Source organism: Bacillus rossius (assembly GCF_032445375.1).
Source record: "Bacillus rossius redtenbacheri isolate Brsri chromosome 9 unlocalized genomic scaffold, Brsri_v3 Brsri_v3_scf9_2, whole genome shotgun sequence".
Taxonomy (NCBI): domain Eukaryota; kingdom Metazoa; phylum Arthropoda; class Insecta; order Phasmatodea; family Bacillidae; genus Bacillus; species Bacillus rossius.
The window spans coordinates 25284661-25309822 of NW_026962013.1; the positions used below are offsets into that span (position 1 = coordinate 25284661).

The 25162-nt window shown below is 36.2% G+C and overlaps 1 protein-coding gene across 1 annotated transcript in view; it reads left to right on the forward strand.

Moving 5' to 3' along the window:
- The first annotated feature begins 18482 nt into the window (after positions 1 to 18482).
- The window catches only part of LOC134542858 (suppressor of lurcher protein 1-like), a 443271-nt gene continuing 436591 nt past the window's right edge, over positions 18483 to 25162 (forward strand). Inside the window, exon 1 of the mRNA XM_063387427.1 lies at positions 18483 to 18808. The gene's annotated coding sequence lies outside the window, so the exon portion shown is untranslated. The remainder of the gene's footprint in view (positions 18809 to 25162) is intronic.

Consider the following 25162-nt stretch of genomic DNA (forward strand, 5'->3'; position numbering starts at 1 on the left):
GAAATGTGACTGCACGTTAGATTGCAATAAGGCATGCCCGTGCCAGCGGTTTTTGCCTTGTAATTGACGACCATCTGCAAGAGAAGCAATTACCTTATTCGACCAGGCCAGTCAGGACGCGTTTGCTTCCACACTAAATGGCTGTGATTCATGTACTAACAGTTAAAATGTACCTGAAAATTTTTCAACCAATCACAAGCAATGCTACAGTGTTTGCTACAGTGTTTTAACTCTTAGCTGGTCTCCAAAATATTTTCGCGAAAAATACGTGCCCCTAGTTACTGGTTTAGATCACCTTAGGGTGTGTCGAAACAACTGTGACCCAATAGAAAAAAGTCACAAAAAATAGTATTTGTAGTTTAAACTTGTCAAATTTCCGGGTCTCTACTAATGAGTAGTTATCGGAAAAATTCGGGGATCAGTGACCTCTAGGATTGACTCCAAAAACACTCTTCATACTCGGGAAAATGTGACCTGCTCGTTGGCTGCTGCCTTGTGAAAATGTTCAGGCTGCGTAACATGTGATTCTCTACATGGTTAGTTAAGGGTCTATCATTTGCAGAGAGCCATCCATATTAGCTGTGAGCCAATACCAGAAGAATATTTGAGGTGTCTATTTTTTTTTAATTTCAGCGTATTGTAAGATAAATCCGCAGATTTTTCCTGTCTGAACTAATGAAAATGCTGTTAATGTGTGAAATTTTATGTTTTCCAGACCATCATCAAGTAATAAAGCGAATTTTGCACATCTCTACACATGCCGTTTCATGTTTTACCACCACGTTAGAATCCACGATCCTATTTTTACTTGAGGTACGGTTGAATGTCAATCGGTTGCTGGTTGCGTTGGGCCCCATCTCCGTCTTCACTATTCACACGGATTTAGCACCAACGACGACTAAATGGTTACCGTTGTTGGAGGCTCTCTAGAGCGAATGTCCAATCACACAATACGTAGAAACCAACTAGGAATTGCCTGGCAAAGTTGTGGTAAAAATACCTTGGAATAGTATCGATCTCTTAAAATAAGCAATTTTTGAAATTTTTTTTCAGTCCTCAGAAGATTTTACAGTTGGGTATTTTGAGTGTGCAGCATCAAGATAACGGGTGGAGTATTACATCGGGCTCTCACTTTTTCCTTCAATCTTTACATTTCAATACAATCTCCTATTTACTTCGTGATACCGTAGCTTCATTCACGTACGACCTGTTTCAGAAAATATTTCGTGTGGTGTTTGTCAACGTAGCAACACTACTAAACATTCGTTTTGTAACATTCGCACCCAGATTGGCAGCAGTAAGTGTGGTTAACGTAGAGAGCATTTAGTATTTTTCCAATACAAATTTCAGTCGAATATAGGTACTTATAAACTTTTTTGGCATCTCAAGCTGAGATTAAAATCAGGAAATATCATGCCTCACGCTTGGAATGATTCCCATTTCTGCGTCATCCTAAAGATGAGGCAGAAATGATTCAGTTACGAGCGGCTGTGTGCTACGCGAAATCAGTTACCTTACCTGAAATGTCTATTATTCACGTGGGTAATAGAGTAAGTTTAAATGATGTAGCGTAAAAACTTTGTATAAACTATAAAGTCAATTCACTACATTAAAACGTGTCACAACTACCGGAATATTATCTGTATCATTTTTACAGTATTTTACGACCTGTCACACGACTTCGTTTCTGAATTGTGGTAGTCGTAAAATCCTGGATTTTTTTTATTGTGTCGACAGTTCTGCACTTTAAATTATACATTTCTGAATCTTGAGACAATATTGTATAAAATAAAATAATAAAATGATAAATCTTTACAAAATTCGTTTACGAGAGAAATACAGAAATAAGATTGTAGCGGAGAGCGACTAGACTCAGTGCTTTACTACGACAATAAAGGTTGTTATCTATACTATAATAAAACAGTAGTTTTTTTCTGTATGTCTGTCTGTATGTCTGTTTGTACGCGGTGTTCTACAAAACTACTATACGAATTTTAATGGGGTTTTCAAGTTAACTTGAGCGTAGCAGAGAAAAAAATATAAGCCTTATTTCATCAAAATCGGCTCAAGGAAAGAAGAGACATCTTAATTTTATGACATACAATATAATCAATATAAGAAGCCATTAGGTTGTGCTGTTGTAAGGAACTAAGTAGAGAGTAATAAAAAATTAAATATCCTGACAGTTTGTAGTGTCGCCATATTTGTTTCAATTTTCAATACCCTTTTTTGTATATTACAATTTAAATTGCAAAAAAAAATCATGTTTCATAGACACATAAATAGTGAGTGTGTGTCATTTCTCTATGTCCACGAGGTCTCGCCGCTTCCATTTTCTCCTTGGAGCGAACCCGTCCGCTTAGTTAAATTAAATAAACAGCTTTTATCGTTGAATGATTTATTTCATGAAAATCTGCTCTCATAAAGACACTAATGAATCACCAACATGTTCGATAACAATAAATTGTGATATGGCGAAAGTGTTACAAGATTGCTCTCTAATCGTTTGGGATGAATGCACGATGGCGAATAAAAAAGCAGTTGAAGCTGTGGACAGGACACTACGGGACATTAGGCGCGATGAAAGGCCAATGGGGAATGTCACACTACTCTTTTCAGGAGATTTTCGGCAAACTCTATCAGTTGTAAGTCGAGGGACTAAAGCCGATGAAATCAAAGCTTCACTGAAGAATTATTACCTCTGGCCTCAAATAAATAAAACTGCAATTAACAATTAACATGAGAGCACAGCTGGGTGGTAATTCTCATGCGCAAGAATTTTCCGGTGTTCTATTAAAAGTTGGAGAAGGTGCCCTCCCTGAGCAGCACGGTCAGGTGACGCTTCCAAAAATACTTGGCAGAGTCGTATCTTCGGAAGACGAACTCATACGTTCGGTGTTCGGGGATCTGTCAAACATACTACATCAGGAACATACATGGTTATGTGAACGTGCCATACTCACTCCAAGAAATGACCAAGCTGCTGCAATCAATGAAATTTTTTTTAAACGAATTGAATGGGACTGAAGTGGTTTATACATCGTTTAACAACGTCCTTAATCAGAACGACGCCACTAATTATCCAGTTGAGTTTTTGAATTCTCTCACTGCAAGTGGTCTTCCTGTTCACAAAATTGTTCTCAAAGTCGGTGTTCCAATAATGCTTCATAGGAACCTTACTCCCCCAAAATTGTGCAATGAAACCCGACTTAAAGTAATTGCTCTACAACGAAATATAATCGAAGCTGAGTTTCTTACTGGATGTGGCTCAGGTGAAACTGTTTTCATACCACACATACCTATCATCCCGAATAACTTCCCGTTCGGGTTCAAGCGCACACAGTTTCCAATAGCAGTTTGTTTCGCGATGACAATAATAAGTCTCAGGGTCAGAGCCTTAAGGCAGCTGGTGTCGACTTAAGGTCTGATTGTTTTTCCCACGGCCAGATGTATGTGGCTTGCTCGCGGGTCAGTAAGACAGACAATCTTAACATTCTAGCTCAAGACGGGAAAACAGTAAATGTGGTTTACAAAGAAATTTTATGAAGTGTCTTCCCGACATTACATTTGAAAGTAGAAACATATTTACCCAAAATTTAGGTAGTAACATATTTTTATTGCAAAGACTGAAATAGAGATGAGAAAAATTATCATTTGTGAACATAAGAAAACTACTACAACTGTATCAACTGTTATGTTATAATGTTTAAATTTCTAAATGGTGAAAGATAATACAAAATTCCATGCGGAAAAAGCGTGGGCAGCAGCTACGTTTAGTTATAGGTATAGGGCTATGCATGCTGATTTTTCATATACTGCATGGATGCGAACATGTAAGAATAATTTATCTCACTAAAATAAAACAGTAGTTCTTTTTCTGTCTGTATGTTTGTACGCGGTGTTCTACACAACTACTATACGAATTTTAATGGGGTCTTGCGTATAACAGTCATTACTTAATTATTTGACTTCAATGCAGTTACCTTATTTCACGTCCAGCGAAGCGGGCGGGTTTGGCTAGTTATTTAATAAATCAAAACGCTTCGGCATCCTTAACACAGTCAGTAATTGAGAAATTGGTGTAATATGTCCCTTATTAATTAATTTTAATTTATTCTAAAGTGTTTCTGAGATATATGCGAACTAGCGATTTATTTTATATTTCGAAGAATATTACTACAATCGACTAATTTTATGTTGGACACATTACTCAAAAAAAGACATGATCATCTACCGCGGGCAAACAACTGTTATTTGGCAGGGTGCTATTAAATGACGACACTGAGGTTGAAATTGAATCCATATGAAACGTAAGTTAAAAATATACTTATTTGGAAATCTCTCCCTTTAACTTTTGTTTTACTGCTGGTTCAGTAAAGAAAATATAATGCCTACAAACTGTAAGAAACGAAGAGTTCTACATCACGAATAAATGAAAATACAGTCGTGATATTTGTTTTGTAATTTTAAACCTGGCTCCAACTTGTTTTTCCTCGTATACAGGTAGAAGCAAAATAAAAGGAGGTTTTAAATGGAAAGCGAATAGAGGTACGGAGAAACAAAACAAAAAGTTTCCAAGGGATATTTATTACCATTTCCTGCACCGAGAGTAGTATTTCAGTATTTCCAATCGGAAGAAATTTCCTGTTTAGTTTATTTTATAAACTTTTTTTAATGTAGGCTTTTGGGATGCACACACTCCGGAAGAATTAAATTATTGTTGCTTTGAACAAATCAAACCGAGCTTAATTAAATGTAATTATTTCAACAGCCCTTGCGAAAAAAGAAGAGTATTCTTATTTACGATAGTCACTGATGCATTCATTTGTGATTACTAGATGTGAAAATTTTTGAATTATTACAGTTGATTAAAAAAAGTAGTTCACGTAGAAATATGATCCTCATGAAAACGTTTTAGTTAGCTTGAGTCCACTACCAAAGTTCTTGTTTGTTACGATTCCGTAGCCAAATGTCCCCGCCCATCGCATTATCACTGACGAGGCGTTACAATTAATTGAGTTAGTGTTTGAAGCTCGGCAACATCGAGACTATTGGTATGACGGGGAAAAAAAAGGCGAAGCTGTGTGGATGGAACGGCGATGGAATGAAATAGGTGGAAGAAAAGGGTTTCCATAAACTGCCGCCATATTTTTTCTTTTCATTTTTGTAAAATCCAGGTTAGACACAATCGAGTATACTACAATATTGTATTCGATGAACTATGGATTTTTTTTTACTACAGCGATGCTAAATATTGTTATTAAGTTGGATTAGGCTTCGCCATCTTGCAATTTTAAATTATTCGATACCTACTGGTTGCAACTAAACTTCCGTAGTATTTTTTTTTTGGCAGGGCATAGGACTTAGCTTTAGCTGCTTGTTGAAATAAACACTTGTGTACTGGTGTGATTATCATGATAGTTGTAGTCATCCACGTGAAATAAGAAGTTATGTCAATATTGCGCTTGCATGCTAGAGCCTGTTAATAAATATGTGTTTAAAACAAGTTAAAGAAAGTTGGGGGGATATGAATTATGCGTTGATATGCCAAAAATTGGGATACATATTTCAAAATTAGAGTTCTAGCACAAACATGGAAAAATCCAAGATGGCGGGGCATAATTCCCCTTAAATTATAGTATTACTTAATGTATAGTGCAATTTTCAGTTAACCGGCAAATAACTTATTGTAAATAAAACCACAGCAGACCAGACCATAGCTTTCTGGACAAAACCATTTCAAATACGGGTACGGTCATGGCGATCCGTATTCGATTAGCAGCGTGGTTGATCCCTGAATTTTAGCAAGTGGGAAACGTAGCGGGCGTTGCCCCGAGTCGGTGACATTTCTCGAAGTACTTATACATCATCCACGCTCGCATTCCATCAATGTTCCGCTCTCGTCTCATCACCGCACATCGTTTAGCTAGTTACCCTGATGTCAGTGAGACCCGTGGAGTGTTGTGTATGTTTAAGGGCGATTGCTTTGAGCACGGAACGTACACAATAAAGCATGGGCTGGGAGGACACCCACGCGAAACTTGCTAGCAGTTTTCTATACCCTGAACAAGTTTCATTGATGTGACTATATACGTTATTAGTTTTCTTTGGAAATAATTACTTTCAAGCTAACTGAAAATCACAACAACAAAATTGAACGCTTTCGTAAATTTGTTAAATGAAAATATATTCATCGTCACCATAACAAAAATAATGAATAAATACCTCAAAGAATTTTAGTTTTTACTTGTGCGAGAAAAACCAAATTGTCACCACTCAATTTTATATGAAAATTACAAAAGATTGTCATCACTAGAGATGAGACTGTATAAAATCTCTGAAGAGATAATTCATTCATTTATTCAAAAACTTATCGATTCATTCCGTTAAAATTCGATTTAGCTACCCGTTCGGGCCCGGCTTCGGTAGCGGAGACCACGATGCTTATCTTTCTCCCTGCTTCCGCTCTACAAAAGATTTGTTTTTTTTTTTTACCCCTCGCCTTTTGCGTCCTGAAATCACGCAGGTCGGCAGCACGCACCATTTCGAAATTCTCTTTGGCGCTGCGGCGTGCGAAATTCTGGAGGCGAGTTCACGACGAGACACGACAAGTTGGAAATTAAATTTAACGGCGTTGGTTTTTATTTTCCCTTTCTTCCTGTATCGTCTCCTGTCCTCCGAGTCACAGCAGGCAACGACAAGCCCGAAAGCAAAAAAACCGAAACATCTAGTTACAAGCCTTTCGTTCCGAATCTAGCATTTCAACGACTGGAACGGAAATAAAACCGGAAATGAGCGCGCAGAAATTTTCCAAAAACAAAGGGCGCAATGTTGGACAACGTGTATTTTTCTTTTCTGGCAATGAAACTTAATAGTTCTGAATATATGTATATATATATATACATATATATATATATATATATATATATAATGACATTACGTCACTTCAATACGAACATTACCTGAAAATTACTGAACGTAACGTTCTTCTTCAGATTTTAGATCGTTTAAACGAAAAATTATTTGAAGCAATGTTATAAGATATAGCTTATGACGATTTATCATTTACCAAAAATAACAAATCTTCGCCCATGACTCTTCCGTGTAAATATGAAGTTAACAAAACCCAAACTGGAAAATTTTAAACACTTTAGTAAAATTATTACATAATGAATAGCTACTAAAATTTAGTTCTTAAATTTTTGAGCCAATTTATATTTCTGTGCAACATTGTGTTGACTATATAATATATTAAGCAATATATATAAATTAATTCATTGTGCTATGCGGAATGTATCAAATAACACTTCATTGTCAGTTAAGAAAAAGAAAAATAAGAATATTGGCAAATCTTTAAGCTGGTGTTTTGATGCAAGAAGAAGGGACCAAAGCCTGGTATATATTTTGTTTGCTCTAAGAAAAACGTTCCTAACAATTTACCAAAAGCTGCTTGAGTGTTCGTGGCGAGCGAATGGGCAAATACTACGGAATAATTCAATCAGGAAATGATTCGTATTTGTAAGCCTGTGAAATACGTTTAAAGTGACCAGTTCAAGTATAGTGCGAGCCAAGTAACTGTACTTCTGAACTACGTCAAGAGGTAAAGTTGGATTTTTCAGGGGAAACATACATCACCATATTGGAATTTATGACATTTTCCCCCATTTCTTATTCTAAAATATTTTTCATAATAATTAGCTCGACAAGCAATAAAAATATTATGATGTTTTCCTACAACATTTATAGTCTTGTATCAATGTACAAGCCTCCAGCATATCATTATAAGGAAGAAATCACTGATCATTTTACATGACTGGCTGCCGTTAATGTAACAGCTACAGTAAGTTGCGAAGATTGTTTTGAATAAGGTTCCAAAGTTATGTCGTGTAATTTGTGGAAACAAAGAATTAAATTACATAATAGAATTGCAAACAGTGGCTAATTATTTAAAAGATAAAAATCATGTGGTGTAATATCATTCAAAGCAAAATCTAATAAAATGTTAAGGAAGGTAATAAAAAAGTTTTTTTTCTGTTACTTAACAAAAAATGATTTGGCTGGTACTGTTTATCAATTAGTTTTTTTTAACGTTGAGAAACTAAATCCTTCACTTTAGACAAATAATTGAAGGATTTGACATTTGTTCACAATGAAACTTCGAGTCGCCGTAACATCCATTATAAAAATTGCACAATATTATAAGAAATTAAATAAAAATTTCGTTTATATTAAATTAAAGTGTTTCGTATATTCGTAATTTTTGACGTGACAACGTCTAATAAATCGATGAACGCCGGCTGCACGTACGAAAAAGTGTCCCGTTACGCACATAGTTCCGTTACGCTGTGTCCCATTACGCCCATTGCACGCTTGCGCCGCATCTATCTCTCTTCCAATCGACTGTTTATAAAGTGAAGTGAATAGTTGATGTGGTTTTCATTGCTTATTACAACAACAATTTCGGCAATAAAGGTTAATTATTCTTGCATTTTAAAAATCTGATTACTAGTATAACTTCAAGTATTTATTCTTTTATTATTAAAATAAAAATGATTCAATTTTATTCATAAAGTATGCAATCATTTCATTAATGTTTTGTTATGACGTTGTCACGTTAAACTATCGTCCGTAAACCGACTTTACAGACAACCAATTTTTTTTTAACGGGTGTCTTAGGCGTCTTACAACCTCCTAATATGAATAATAGCCGGGAATCGAAAACAAGGCAGGGTTGACGAATCTCCGAATAAGTCAGTTTAAGATCGCGTGTTTCCAATTCGAGACTGCCCTGCGAGGGAGGCTTTTCGCCGGCGATCCTTGGTTTCCGAGTGGCGACGGGGTGGGCTGCCGTATTCAAGCTCTTACATAGCCTCCTCCGACTACACACCATCCCACAGCTGTTTTTAAAGTGGAGATTATACCACCTTCCACCACAGGGCACACAGAATTTTTTTTCTGTGCTTTTACAAAATATTCCTTTGGAAACGAGTTGCCAACAAATAAATCAAATTATAACTCAAACAGTTTAAGATAAGCGCATGCATTGCTGTTTTCTCGCTTGCAGCGGAAAAAACCTACGCAAAATGGCGACTCCTGACCGTAATGCATTTTGTGTTCTGCAATTTTGTTAAGAGTGAATTTGTTATTTTTTCAGTTCGACGTACGTTTCTTTTAAAGTTTAATTGTGATCCTTATTGAAGCAAAAAAAAAAATCCGCCGATGGCCGCGATTACAGAGCTCTTTCTCGCTGGCCTCCACGTTTACCTGACATAAAGCCGTGCAATGTTTTTCCTTTCGGGCTTTTATAAAAGATCGTGTCTATATGCCGCCGTTACCTAATAATTTTCCAATGTTGGGACACAGATCTGAAGAGGCTATTGCTTCCAGTACTCCGTATACTTGTTAACCAATGTGTGGGAAGAATTGGACTTTAGGTTGGATGTGTGCCGTATAACGAAAGGTTCACTAACGGTTCCTTCAAGTTGATGTGATTTTTTGTAAAGAGTTTAAATTGAACTTTTATAGTATACTATTAAAACTGGGGCATTCTTTTATGGACATTCTTTTAGTGACTTTCTGTATGTTTCGTGGCGGCTACAAAACTGTTCTTGTTATGTCTCTGTATCAACAACTGTCCAACTTACTGAGATTATTGCACTTTTTTTTCTCATCCAAAGAATTCACGTACCATCCAATCGTAATTAGGCTTTAGTGTTTTCAGACGCCACTTGCCCGAGGAAACTCCCCCCCCCCCCTTCCTTGTCAACGGGTGAAGTGAGTACCATCCCCTTTATGAGGCTGTTTTCTAGCCTCGTCTGAGGACAGACAAACAAACAAACATCTCGTTATCCGCCCTCGCTTATCGCCGCTCCGTCCTACCATCCCCAGCGGTGCTGAGAACTGGCTCTTTTGAGAGCCCGACTCCACGTTTAAAACTTGGGCGATGATGCGCTGAAACTCAGAGTCAGCGGCGACGGTGGGTAGTATCCGGCGATACCAACGAGTTTTCTCTGCGCGTATTAACCGTCGACGAAACGGCCCGCACCGAAGTTTCCAGCCGCGAGGGAGGAAATTATTTTCCATCAACAACTCAACAACAGCTTTCGGGAAGTTGATACCGTTGAAATGTCTGGCAAGTTGATACCGTTGAAATGTCTGGCAAGTTGCCCTGCCGCAAAGAAGACGCAAAGAAAGACTGTCATCGGTACCGGCTAATATTTCTTCCCAATAAAATTTGAAATTTATTGGCACCGATACCAAAAATAAGGCAAATTTCTGGATATCTGAATACCTCATACCATTTTGGTTGGTTATGTGATGTTTTATTTTTTTTTCCCAATGGTCAATTGTATGGGCAGCGCAACGACATTTCGCAAATAAATTTAGCGATAAGTTACATACTTACAAAGGCTGCTGCGATAGAACTGTGTCAAAAAAAATAAAGGGAAACAAGGTGATACTGCAGATCATTTAGCAGGGAAAGTCTAATAAAACGATAATAGATAAAACAGAGTGGCACAACTTCTAGCGCCAAGTAAATTACGTATTATTTTCTTAATTGATCGATTTATATGGTAAATCTATTATGATTTTTAAGTTTTATCACTGTCCTCACTGATCATCACATATTAATGTGTGCAAAAAATAATTTCCTTTTTCAGACGTGGAATGAAAAAAAAAATACTTCACTCCAAAGAACATGTGTTTTCCATGCTAATTTATTGTTGAGTCACGAGGATAATTGGCTGCCCAGTCTTTTGACGATAAAAGCTCTATTGCAAGAACGCGCGAAACAATTTGAAATATATACAATATAAAGGCAAAGCTCCACTGTTACAACTCCTTACCTAGCATTCTGAGATAGATTAACAACAATTTAACTACAAAGATTTACGTACCTTTAATTGTGGCGCAGTGTGTCAGCAAAATTTGAATTTATCTGTAAAGCTTACGATATATTTACTTACTATAGAGTAACATGTGCAAGAAAATTATAAATTAGTATTTATAGCATACGTCACGTGTATTAAGTAGAGAATGGCGTCACATTCAACAGTTTGCAAAGAGATTTAACTGACCTAACTCGCAATCATCTTTTTAAATACCTTCAAATTTTAGGCAGAAAAAGGAATAGGCCTTTTTGTCATATAATTTACGCAGTAAACAAACAATTAAAATATAAATTACACTAAAACTAACGTTAAGCGTAATAAAATTAAATAATGGAATACCGTTTGAACATTGTATCGCAGTAATTTGTGTTTCCAGCATTGTCAAACTCAAATGAGAACACCAATGTTTTCATTCTTACCCATTTATGCTTTGTATAAAACAATACTAAAGATACACGAATATTAACTCATACTGTTAATTTGAAACGCTTGTTGCAGACAAATATATCGTTTGATTAAATAAAATTGTATTCTTGGTTTGGTTTAGGACTAATAGTAATCAAGCCCAAAAAAAAGAAAAATTCGTTTTTACTCTCGTCTGAAGCAATTTCTGCACGAACACACAGATTATTGCCGTATCCGTTTGCACAAATCCACGGATGATGTATGCGCAGGCAACATATTGATTAGACAAATATTGAAGTTCAGCTGGCACATCGATAAATTTCAAAAGCGGGGGAAAAAATAATCGTGGTGCCATCCACGCTGAAACACATTTCGAGAATTCTTGGTGTCGCTTCATGCGTGGTTACAAATATCCTGTAAAACCCATCGCTCAGCCACAATTGCCTCTAAGGGAAACAAACTCTAGCGAATTAGGCGCTGTATTTGCTCTGAAGTCTGGTGTAGCAGATTCGCATTACTAGAAGCGCATTTGTAAGACCTGGCTGGTAGTGAATTATACTCACCAAACATTAATTGTGTTCTAAATGAAGAATATAAATATGACGAACATGTGAAACCAAATTCGCTATAAACGAAAACAGTAAACCGCAACTTATAAAATACATAAAAGATATAAACAATTATTTTTCGTTTGTTATGAACTTTAATATTTGAGTACCAAGCTTTTTATAATGAATATTACATTATACCAGAAAGTTTAGTTTTAAATGTTATTTAAACAAAATATTCCCGATAAAATAGCACTTATGACTCTAAGAAACGTGTAAAGCATCATTCGTTCATTCATTTCCTTTGCTCATGCTAGTAGTACTAATATCGTTTATTTTATTTCTGCTGGCTTTTGGGGTTTCCACAAAATTTCCTTCCCTGGGTTCATTACTGCGGGAGTTGTGTCCAACACTGGCCTTCATAATGCGGAAGGCAGCCGAGCCACTGCAGATTCCCCCTGCTGCGAACACATCAGGTTGCGTTGTGGCATTCACTGCCACGGAACTACCTCGATGCGCCCCGATAACAAGTGAGAAATGCGTTTTGAACATCAAAACCAAAACTATAATTAGTACAAAAAGTTCTGTTGAAGGTGCCAGCTGCTTACAAAAGAAAAAAGAGCGAGAAAATTACTAAAACATTCAAACAATATAACGTGCAATTTTATTTGAATGAGAAACATTATAGAAAACATGTTTCGTTTCTCCAGTGTTGCCAATATCTATTGAAAATACAATTAGTCTATAAACCACTGTAATAAAATAATATTATTCTGCAGAAACTTCAACTTTGTTTTTTTCAGAAAATAATTGCTACGATATTTCAGGAAATAATATATGTGATTAGAACTTAAAAAAATAACTATTTAACTTGTAACGTAAAACATGCACAAATATGAAGATGAATTGTTCCATAGGTAATTCAATATTTGTCCATTGCACATATCCCCTGAAGATTTTAAAAATCACTATATTAATAAACAGTTAAAATTTCATTAATATTTCAACTTACTTAACTTATATAGCAGATATTACTCCCCCATATTTTCGTGTTCTTATTTTTCAGTATTTTAAATTCAAAAAATTAAAATTAATTTCTTTAAACATATTTTTTAGGTGATAAAGTTCAATTTTTTCAAAGATTACTTTCATTATTTTTCACATTGTAGCTCGCATACAAAAAGTTTAGTTTTCAAATATCCGGTAAGTACATAAATTTATGCTAAATTAAGCTGGTTTCTCGCAAAACGGTAAGCAATAAGATCAAAAACATATCGTTTTGGGCAGCGGGAGTTTATTGTATTTGTTTTCATTTAGGTTCAATATATTTAAGTAAAGTTAAGTAGAATTTTTTTAAATATTTTGAACATTCACTAAATGGAGATTATTTTAAATAAAATGCAATATTTTATTAACACATTTATATTTGAAATCAATTCAGTTTAAGTATGGTTTATAAAAATTAATTGATGGCGAAAAATTTTAATATTTTTCTGCTTACCAACAGGGGTGTGTAAATTATATATTTACACAGAAACATAAACGTGGCTGCTTTAGCACAGAACACTCTACACATTTAAACATTCTATGATTTTTCCCTGAAAAGAATTGGTTATTAGAGTGTATATACGTATATATATAATGTAATATTCATTATAAAAAGCTTGGTACTCAAATATTGAAGTTCGTAACAAATGAAAAATAATTATTTATATATTTTATGTATTTTATAAGTTTCTGTTTACTGTTTTCGTTTATAGCGAATTTGGTTTCACATGTTTATATTTATATTCTTCATTTAGAACACTATTAATGTTGGTGAGCATAATTCACTGCCAGCCAGGTCTTACAAATGCACTTCTAGCAATGCGAATCTGCTACACCAGACTTCAGAGCACATACAGCGCCTAATTCGCTGGAGTTTGTTTCCCTTAGAAGCAATTGTGGCTGAGCGATGGGTTTTACAGGATATTTGTAACCACGCATATATATATATATATATATATATATATACTATCTCGTTTATCACTCGCAACCAACTCGCATAGTTTCGCGACCAGTGTGCATTACATCGGTAGTAAATATTTGCAGCGGGAGTGAAAACGACTTCGCTTTGCGCGCAATCGGTTCTACATTCGGGAAAGCAGCTTACGTTCGTTTTTGTTTGAAACGTCGCTGCGGGCTGCGCGGGCCACTGAGCTGATGCACTTTCGCACGTGCGACACGTCGTTCGCTATGCCGGACCCCCTCCCCGCTGTTCCAGCGCCAAACGCGAAAGGTTTCTTTCGGTTAGGGCAGGGTGGGGGGGAGGGGAGGAGGAGAGGAGGGGAGTAATGAATGACGGATGACAGACAAAAATAGGTTTTTCGCGGTTAAATGATAATGGATCGCTGTCAGTGGACAGGCCGCGCGTCGCCTCTGTATTTATTGCGAGGGCGAATTGATCCCGCCCAGCGAACAGCGCGGCGCGTTTAATATCTCAAAGTGTGACGCGGTCAAGTTGGTAAAGGGTGTGGCGGAGAGGGGATGGCGAAAGAGAGAAAAAACAAGGGGGTCGGGTGTTGCGGAAAATCCAGGGGTGCTTACCCGCTGACGGTAAATAATGGAAGTAAGGTAATTAACAATTTCAATCAACCTGGATTAGACGCCACGTCCTTGTTTACCGAGGATAAGGAGTCTCGAGTGATTCCTCCGCAAAGCCCTCTCCTGACGGCCACTACGTCACTGACGTACAACCGTTTGAGCACTTTGAAATCCACGAATAAAATAAACGAATAGTTGGATAATTCAACTATTCCTTCATTGCATATAACCCTCAGTTTATTTGTATTATTCAATACTGCTTCTGTAAAACACCTGAAAATGTAATTGCTAATTTTAGCCTCTGCTTGATGCAGCCTTGATGACTATACTACTTACAAACTTACACAGCCACACCAAACACCTAAGTAACTTACAAGCAATCAATTATTTATAGTAATACTGTAAAAGCGCATACCAGCATTGGGCCACAAGTCACACACACACACACAAATATGTTCCGACTCAGCAAGAGGGTTGGTAAGTGTAGGTGGCTTCATGTGAACTACAGTCCGAGTTTAAGTGTGTGTGTGTGTTTTCAACTTATTATATTCGTGATGAACATGCAGGAGAAGTGTGTCGATAGTTCAGACACATCCTGTATATTTCGTAGGTAATATAATCAATATGGCATATCAGTTTTAGGTAATGCGAGGTCTTTTACGCTGGCTGTCTCTGTAAATCTTTAAGAGGGAGTAAATATGAACCATAAGTCGACATATTGGTGTTAATAGTTTTTATACCATAGCAAAGGTAAACACCACACTTTCAGATTTACAATGAAAATGAAATATTGTTTATTGAGAGCATTAGCTATTATAATTGCAGTTGTACAAACACAATTTTACAGAGTACGTTTGACAGTACAGTTTTTATTTTATTTAATACTGACTTCAATCAACTGTTTGTTTGCCAATATTTTGTTTGGTTTTATTTAATTTAATGTCCGTATTACGTAAATAATTATTATGTTTTACAGTTTTGTTTAGGTTTATTTACAGTCCATAATTCCTTATTTATATAATTTCATATTTCAAGTTTTACTTAAAACCACCGCGCGTATTACGAGGTGTCAACACAGTGCGCTGTTCAATATTCAATCTTTCTAGGCCTAGCCTAGACTGTTGAGATACTTGAATACTAAGCCATCGGTATGCTGGGTAATGGAACTGAAGTGAATTATTGAACGACGACTTAAGTTATACCAGTCGCAATCGACATTTTTAAAGTGAAAATTTGTGTAATCCGCGAGACGATTATTGCGTGTGACTTGTGCCCGAAGACACATAAAGTGAGTTGTGCTAATTTGTTTGGACAGTACATCATTTTACGTTCTTTTTATTTGGCTAAACTAAGTTTACATCAGTTTTCATCGGACATTTTGGCCGTTTTGGTAAGTCACTGAGTACACTTTTTAGTGACGCCGACGAGTTAAAGCTACCCTCGCAACACACACAGGCACCAAAAACACTTCTAAATCAAACAAAGACCTAATTAAGTGTTTACGTTTGTTTTTATGACAGTGACATTGGTTTTTTTTTTTCCGCGTACAGAGGTAGAGATAAAAACTTTCATCTCCACGAATTTAAATGTACTTGAAAACAATAATAAATGATTTTCACAAATTTTTCCCTGAGAATTTAACGGCTATTTAATGTAAATTATTTCTTTCTACCTAAGCGGCACAAGTAATTTGCCGATTGATACATGTGGCACATTCTTAAATTTTACATTGCTACTATCAGACTATAAAATTAATTTTGAATGGAAATTTTACACATTTACGTAGCATATTTTGACAGTGTTAAAGAAAAAACTCATTACAATGATTCTGAATATTTCAAATAATAAACTGTTTTTCAGAGTTGTTAATGAAATTATTATGTTCATAATTTAGTTTGTAAATTTCCTCCTATTTACATCCAGAGATATTCTCACACAATATGTAGAATATATTTTAAGTGGAGATTTTTACAAAGATCACAGACGGAGATAAAAAAAACACAGAATTGCACGACAACCTTGGGCGTAAATGTTACACAGTCATTCCCCGAAAATTAATTCAAGTCTTAACGCCTATATGACTTCACAGAGGTAACTATTTGCAGCAGCCGTTAATACATTCTGTTATGTTTTATACTGTTTTCTTAACAAAGCCAATTTTTTAAAATCAAGTCATAGAAAATTATTTGTTTCCTAAAAATTATTTTGATTCTTATCCCTCCTTAAATTCACTATGTACTTGTTTTACTCTCAGGAGGGTTCCACCGTAACTGCGTCAGCGACCGTGGAACTGAAACGACGGCTATACATGGCGATTTGCTTGAAAAAAAAGTTTAAAGTTTGTGAAAGTTAAGGGGAATAGCCCATAATCAAGTGGGAGTTTCCGTGGCACAGTGACACTGCACAACATGTGCTCAATTTTGCTTAACCTTTTGTGTTAATGTTTCTTCATGGCAAACTGGACGCCATATTTCCTATGTGTCAATGATTTTTCTGGGTAATTCCTTTATATTTATGTAAAATGTAAGTTTATTTACTTGATTAATATTCAATGTTTCAGTTATGTAATGTTAAAAACTTTATTTAAAATTTCTGCTTTTTTTAAAATCTAAAACAGTTAAGCAGATTTGGTCAATATTGTGAAGCACATCGAGATTCCAAAATAACTGTAAAAACTTTGAAAAACTTAATTAATATTGTTTTGCTAAAGTATAAAGTAAATATTGTTTTGGAACAGAACCAGTGTTTAGACATTGTTTTGCACCAAGGTGCAAGAAATTTTCTGTTAGTATGTAGGTACATCTAGCTACTGTCATCTATGGTCATTTCCGGTAAACATCGCTTTGACCTAGCTTCGTTCGGTCAGCCATAATGTGATTACATAATTTCCGTAGTGCGAGCAAATGCATTGGATATTTTGCCGTTACAAGATCTTTCTTACAGCCTATTGGGTAACTTTTGTGCCTGATTTCCTCGGGAATCATGCAAATAATATATTTTTTGCTGATCTATAATTTTTAAATGTCTAACAGCGGTTCGTGGAGAAGGTGTGGCAGAGCACTAATCCACCCATGCCAACGTCGTACCGTTGCCCAAACCATCCGTGATGGGCGTTCATTTCATTTCGCGGTTTTTCTATTACGGAAACCCGCGAGCTCGTGTTCCACACGTGACATTTAGAAAGCCAAACGTCTTCACATCCAGTAGGGTAAGTCGAGATGATTGATGAGTCATCGGAGCGTAATTAAAAGCTGAGGTGGGGAGGGGGACACATTGAACGCCCCACTCCTGAATATCGGGCTAGCGTCAGTGAAGCGACTCTACGGCGCTGATTTTTTTTTTTAGTTAAGCTGCTGACTCAACTGCGACGCACTCGTCCTGCTGACACAGCCCGCTGGAAAACATGGCGACAAACACTCAGGCCGTCCCCCATAGCTGCTCACATTGTTAGTAGACGTGATGTTATTTAGTGTGCTATACTGTTCGGTCTTATCTTTTCAAGTGTATTACAGAAACGTAACATCCACGCGGACATTTTTTTTTTGTTTTTGGGTTTGTGACGGCGCGTAATGAGACCAATGTTTTTGAAACCATCTGTGCAAGGCAATGTTGGCCAAAAAAAAAAAAAAATTCTCTTCCACCTCCGCCGAGCGGCGATGTGGTTCGCATTAATTCCAGGTGCTCCTAAATTAATGCCCCTGCTGAAAATAAGCATAAAATGCGTGCGTGTGCGTACATATGTATATATAATTTTTTTTTTGCAATTCCCCTACGCGTCTCGGTCGAGGGCAAGAGTGTCGGCCGCAGACACTAGCGCCGCGCCGTGGCGGGTGGCCATCGACCGCAAAGTCCCGGTGAGGTTGGTCAAGGGGCCGCGCCGTCGGGATGGTGCGGGGAGGGAGGAAATGGTCCCCGCGGGAGAAAGGGGGGGAGTAGTGGCTGGGCGTGGGCGGCTGGAAGATGACAGGGGGTCGAAGAGGGGAGGGGAGGTGTCGCGCGACCGCAGCGCCGCGCGGCGGCGGCGGCACGAACCACACCGCCCTCCCGAACCCGCGCAGTCGGCCGACGTCTCTCGACGAGCGCTGACGCAGGCCTTGGGGGGAGCTCGGGTGTCTGGCGGTGGTCGTCGGGCGGGTTGCCTATACACCCGCGAGGGAAAGTTATTTTTTTTTTTTTTCAATTCAAACCCCGGTCGCGTGCACGTAGAAACCAACTCGTCGCTGCCCGCTAGCAGCGGCGCGGGCAAAGTTCGTAAAAAAAAAAAAAAAAAAAAACTTTGTTCTACTACCCGGCGAGATGGCTGTAAAAATGAAAACATTCGTGAAAAAAACTACAAGTACAAGGATTTAAGAATACGGACTCAATGTCTACGTGAATAAGGTCAGTCATATAAAATTTCACGTAAACCTACTCCATTTTTCGTTGGCAAAAAAGTTTTTTACTAACATTCTAAAATTTATTTATTTGCTATAAAACGTTTAGTCTTTAGACATTTCATTCGGAAATGAAATCATACTATTTACTTATTTATATGAATAAGATAACATCTTATGTCTTGAAATGATTATACATTTAAGACAACTTAAAAAAGCCTAGTTAAAAAAAATCGAACATGAAAAATTATAAGAAATGCAATTATGAATTGTAAAACGGTTTTTGGGACTAGCTTTAAAAATATGTACTAAAAAAAATTATTTCTTCCGAGATTTGCTTTAGAGATTAGCTGCAGCAAACTTAATAATAATTTTTTATGAACCTGAGAAATGTGGATGAAGTTTTATCGAACACTTTTTCCCTCATGCGGTGGACTATATATTCATTGTGCATGGTATAAAAGGCTTTACAATATAAACTAACTTAAGTTAGCCAGTGATTACGAGCAAAGTACAATGGAGAAATGTGCTACAGTGTAAAAGTTCAGTACTTTTCTTTCATCTAATGTAGTTTTGAAATTTTTTTAAAGTTTTTAATTCATACGGTGGAGAATTTCGGTAGTATTTATTTAGCAGGAAATGATCACACATAAAGTAGAAATTTTATTATAATAAAGCCCATGATTGAAATTAAGATTAAACAACTGTAAGGCAGTGGCCAGACTACTCGTCTTATCTCCAAGTGTTTCCGTGTTTGAGTTCATGGGCAGCAGTGGATCCAAAAGTTTGTTAAAAAGGTTGGAAAAAAGAGTGGGGGAGAGATCTTTCATTTAGAAACATTTACCGGTATTTGTTCCCTTCAAAAAATACATTTCATACCTTGTAAGTTTTGGTCACAGGTAATAAAGGGGGGGGGGGACTAGTACCTAAATTCCCTTTCACACTAACCCACCCCCTTATTTTGGATTCACCATTTTTTCACGACTTAATGCGATATTTTGATGTAGAAATATTAAGCAACAACACTGTTTACCAAACATGACAGATGTTTTCTCAGTCTACGAAAAAACTTATTTAGTAATTCAAGGCTTGTAGCCTACGAAATCCGTGAACAAATCGAACTGAAACTTTAAAAAGTATCCTATATTAATCTCCTATAGGCATACCTACAGGCTTCGTCAGAGTTTTCATGTATACAATCATTCACTCTCATACTAACCTCATACTGCAACTCTTCAAACTTTCCATTCATTACACTTAATCCGTTCTTCGGGCTGACAAGAAACGAAAAGTATGTCTCTCGGGCAGACTTCCATCATCTCTGTCTCAGACGGGGAACACTGATTGATACGAGTCAGATTTTTTTTTGTTTTTTACTTACTTTAGTTTGTTTAATATTATGATAGAGGTATCAATCCAGTTATGAAATGTCAAATTAGACACCAGGAACGAATCGTTCAACTATTTATTTGAAGGTCTTGTCACTAAAACCAATTGTGGAAAACCCCATGACGCAGATCATTAAAATCATATAAGTACAATTTTCTCGGATTTCTAACCTAGCTTTAAGATCAGTAGGTTCTATTAGGATTAAGACAGCCATTATGGGTTAGTCTTTCTTGTATTTGAGTTATTTTTCCTCTTCACTTCATTTCTTCTCTTGCGTTGATTGATTGATTTTTAGATCAGATATGATCCAAGACAATCTTTCTTTTCGTACTACAAGTCTCTTATCAGTTCAATAAATGAAGCTCAATTTGTACCCATATCTTCTGACGAGTTTAATAATTCTAAATGTGTACAAACTAACGTTTACTTACTAATGGGTAGGGGCATGCATATTTCGCGAAAAGATTTCGAGACTAGCTGAAAGTCAAAACACGGTAGCATTGTCTGTGTTTCTTGATTGGGTGAGTTTCTTTCAGGTACATGTCGACTGTTACAACACCAATCACAGTAATTCGGTGCAGAAGCAAACGCGTCCTGAGTGGCTCGGTCAAATAACGAAACGACTTCTCTCACAGACGGCCATCAATCACAAGGAAGAAACCGCTGGTGCGGATATCTATACCTTGTTGCAGTCTAACATGCGGTCAGATTTTTTCGCGAAAAATGCCGTCCCCTACGTAATGGATACCGTAGTATTTAATAACTTCTCTTGGAATAATGTGAAAATATATATTTTAATATATCTTTACTATTGATATTCAAATTCGCTTAGCTTTATTTAAAACAATATTCATAAGTCTACGTGAACTTGACAATTTCTTCGAGAATATAAAAAAATATAAAAGGAATACACGTACACGTTCATTTGAGAAACATGCATTGAAATCACGATTGAGAGAGTAAACCTCTAAGGAATATTGAAATTTCAAAAATGATAACGTAAATAAATTCATATTGTGCCCAAAATTTTTATAAGCAATAATTTATCAAAAATAAAATGTTCTCTGCAAGATATTCATGCTCCCTCCAGATAAAAATATATGAATAATCCACTAAGAAAAATACAAAGGAAATTATAGTTTTTACTTGGTATATTCTATATACCACGGAATAACGTTTCCTTATTTATAGTTCATGGCTGATTATCAAGAGTTTGTGATCATGACTCATATATAAAAGTAATAAGCTAACTGTCTGTTACTTTTAACTTCCGTATCTTTGTGTGAAAAGGAAGAATAAAGTTTATATTAAATAACAAAATGAATCTTATCTTGAATGTTTTAAAATCACAAAATTCCTTAGACGTGATCGAAAGCAATTTCTTACTTCATGTACTAAGTTTATTGACATCTTGCGACATATGAAAAGAGCTTTATTTGTTGTTGATTCATAACACGTTTCACACAGGCTACTGAACATGTAAGTTATATCATAGTTGAGGGTATACGAGTAAACTTTAATTAATCATACGAGAAAATAAACTTAATTTAATTTTGTACCTCGATTAGAACTCAAATGTCTTCTTTCAGCTCCTTGGAATGCAACTGTTAGGCAAAAATATCTTTGTTAGAGACCAGAAATTCATTTAATGTTTCGTGACGATAGAATTTAAACACGCAAAGAGGCGATAGGTAGTACAGAGATTGTGTTTCTCTTAGAAATATTTCGAGGATAGTAAAATCAAGTTACGGGTTTTACGTGTCACGTTTGTACATGTAGCATTAGGGCGAATGTGCCTCCAATATTCCTGTAGCGGGCTTTAAACCATACGAGTATCAAATCGATGCTCATACATATGAGTCGTGATCTGAAGTTGGAAATGAAACCTTCAAACCTTACGACCTGTGTGTGACTATCAAGGACCCGGTTTTAGGAGAAAGTCATAAGTTATCAAGGTTAAAACACGTCTAGTTTGGTGTAAAAAAATCTGAACAAAGATCAGTATAACAATTTTATTTAATATGAAATTAATCCAAAATAATTTAAAAAATATTAGAATTGTTTTTCAGATGGTATGATTTATTGATAATGTCAAAAAAGTAGTACATGAAGTAAAAACATGCTCTCAATCAATTCTAAAAAATTTGTGATTTTAAAACATGCGAGATATGATTCATTCCGTTATTAAATACAGATTTTATTCCTATTCTTCCCACAAAGATACGAAAGTTAAAAATAACAGGCAATTCTATTATTACTTCTATATCTGAGTCATGCTCACGAGCTCTTAATAATCAGCCACGAACTATAAATAATAAAACGTTATTCCACCGTGTATGTATTTTTCTTAGTGAATCAATCTCATATTGTTTGTAATCTGGAGTGAGCATGAATATCTTGCAATGAACATTTAATTTTTGATAAATTTTTGCTCGTAAAATATGGGAGCATATGATGAAAGAAATATTTATGGAGTATCATTTTTGAACTTAGAAGATTTCCTAGACGTTTTAATAGTGATTCGTTTCTGCCAAGAAGTCAGGAACCACGGCTTCGCACGTTCCGCTCCTGCACGTTCCTGCAACGAAGAGTAAACAGAATTGTTTTCGAAGGATTCCTGATTGTTGAAGCGAGTCACTGGGAGAGCTGCGCTGGAGTCAAAGAAAATGATTCACGTTTCCTGCGTAACGAGAGACGCGTTCCAGTTCCGGTAAGTTTATTTTACCATGCCCACTCGGTTACTGCGACTTTAACGTCGGCTGTAAGATAACACGACGTTTCGCATTCCTCGGAGACCGTTGCTTCGGGACGTTAGTCGCGCCCTGGGGATCGATCCAAGCAACTCTTCACATCCTTCATGCTAACCTGAATCCGCGGATTTCCCCCCCCCCCTCCCCCCCGGGCGATCTTTTTTTCCTACAATGTTTACAACGCGTAGTATGGATTTTTAAGTGCTGGTTTATGTCTTGCGTGAAAAATAAGAATATTAAAGCCCTGTTACGTGACATTTATGGCAATGCTGAGTTAAGTAGGGCTCAGTTCGGAGTACTTTTATTTTCCTGGTGAGTTATAGCACTTTCAGGACTATGCTCACACTCAAGTTTACAGCACCCATAAAAATACTCAAAAGTCAGGAAAAAAAACTTGTTTTTTTTTTTCAAACTAAGGTGTTACCTGAATTGGTGTTAGTATTTAAATAATATATTAACGGTGTTTAGGACTAAATAAAAGGACAAAATTGTCGTGGCAAAACATACACACATTCTCTCTCTCTTTTTCTCTCTCGCTGAGTAATTGTATGTGTCTCACAGACGTGTAGCTCGTAAAATGTACTGTGTAGTGTTTAATTATTTAGTGAAAACTTTATTTTTGTGTGGGACTCAATATGTAGAAATAAGGCGCTAAAAATATTTGTAGTTCTACACAGACATGTGAAAAAACTATCATTTTCATAGTTTGAAAAGTGTAAGATAGTTATGTTGTGTGATATATGAAGATGTGAGCGGTCTCCTGTTGCTAATTTTGTAAGTTTTTACTATTTTGGATGTAAGTATACGTTTACTTTAACTTAAGTATCATACTATTTGGATGTATGCAACCAACACTAGGCATGTTTTCATCTCAAATAGTTTCAAGTTAAAGTCAAAGTATGTATTAGTCAGAACCATTGGTGCCCGATTTAAAAACTTGCACTAGCTACTTTTGTGCGGTTTACCACACTAGAGTTTAAAATTCTGTGTGCTGCACTAAAGGGGAGCCTACGTTTCACTTACTTCACTATCTGCCCCGAAAACATTCGACGTGCGTCGCTCGTTGGTTTAACTTCGTTCCCGTAATATACATAAATTTTTGAGATTTCATACATGTTCGCGACTTTAAAGTATTTTAAATGTCACTGGCCTGGGGCTTACCTAACCACCTTTAATTTTAGTTACAATCACCAAGAGTTGGAAAAAAAAGGTAAAAAATCAAATTTTATTTATGTAATACACCTTACCTAACCTAAACTTTATTTGCATGGAAAAAATGTGCGCGAGTCTTTTCAGTACTCGCCAGATAAATGTAACCTTTAGCTTCGGTAACGAGCAAATAATGTGTTCTCATGTTGCAAATACGCTTGTAAAACGAAACACGTACACGAAATTTAACGTAACATTATTTAAATGAAAATATACACAAATTTTGTTTTCAAATGCATTTCTTGGCGTAGTTTCCTTACCCGCTGCTAGAATTCGCCGTCGAAGCAGCTACTTCGACTATTAAATCATTTGATTAGCGTACCTAAATTTTAAGCTAAATAACGAAACGGCACTAATAAAACAAAAAAAAAAAACTTGGAAAAAATAAACTGTAGCTTTGGACCTCATTTCCAACAAGGACTTTTATTATAATATTACCCGTCTTGTTAAAATTCATCAAACAATTAATACTACAAAGTTTCCCCTTGGATTTGTGAACTTTGGTTTCCGCCATCCTCCACAGATTGCGGTATCGTGGTTACACATTTGCGTTCCATTCAAGAAATTACTCCTACTAAATGCCGTATACAGAGAGCTATGATGTTACACTAAATATATATATATATAGCCTGTATAAATTAGCCTCTATATGTTTGTGTTTGCAAAACTCTAAAATTAGTCGATAGATTGACTTGAAACTGTTGCATAATGTTGCATTTCAATACGCAAGTGTTTCTATAGTAATTTTCCAAAAATATCTGGAAATTTTATGGGAAGTCCGTCATTATCAAAGTAAGCATGAATTTTGATATTATGGGGTTCGGTTAAAAATAAATATTTACGGGTCTGATCGTATTTGTGAAATAAACAAATATATACGTTGTTTAAAAGAAAGTTTTATTCACATTCTGCTAATAGGTAGTTTAGAATCTAATTATCTCTGGAAGGTCTAGCGAGAAAGGAAATTAGACTAGTCACGGAACGAATATATTTTCCTGGAAATATGCGCGTGA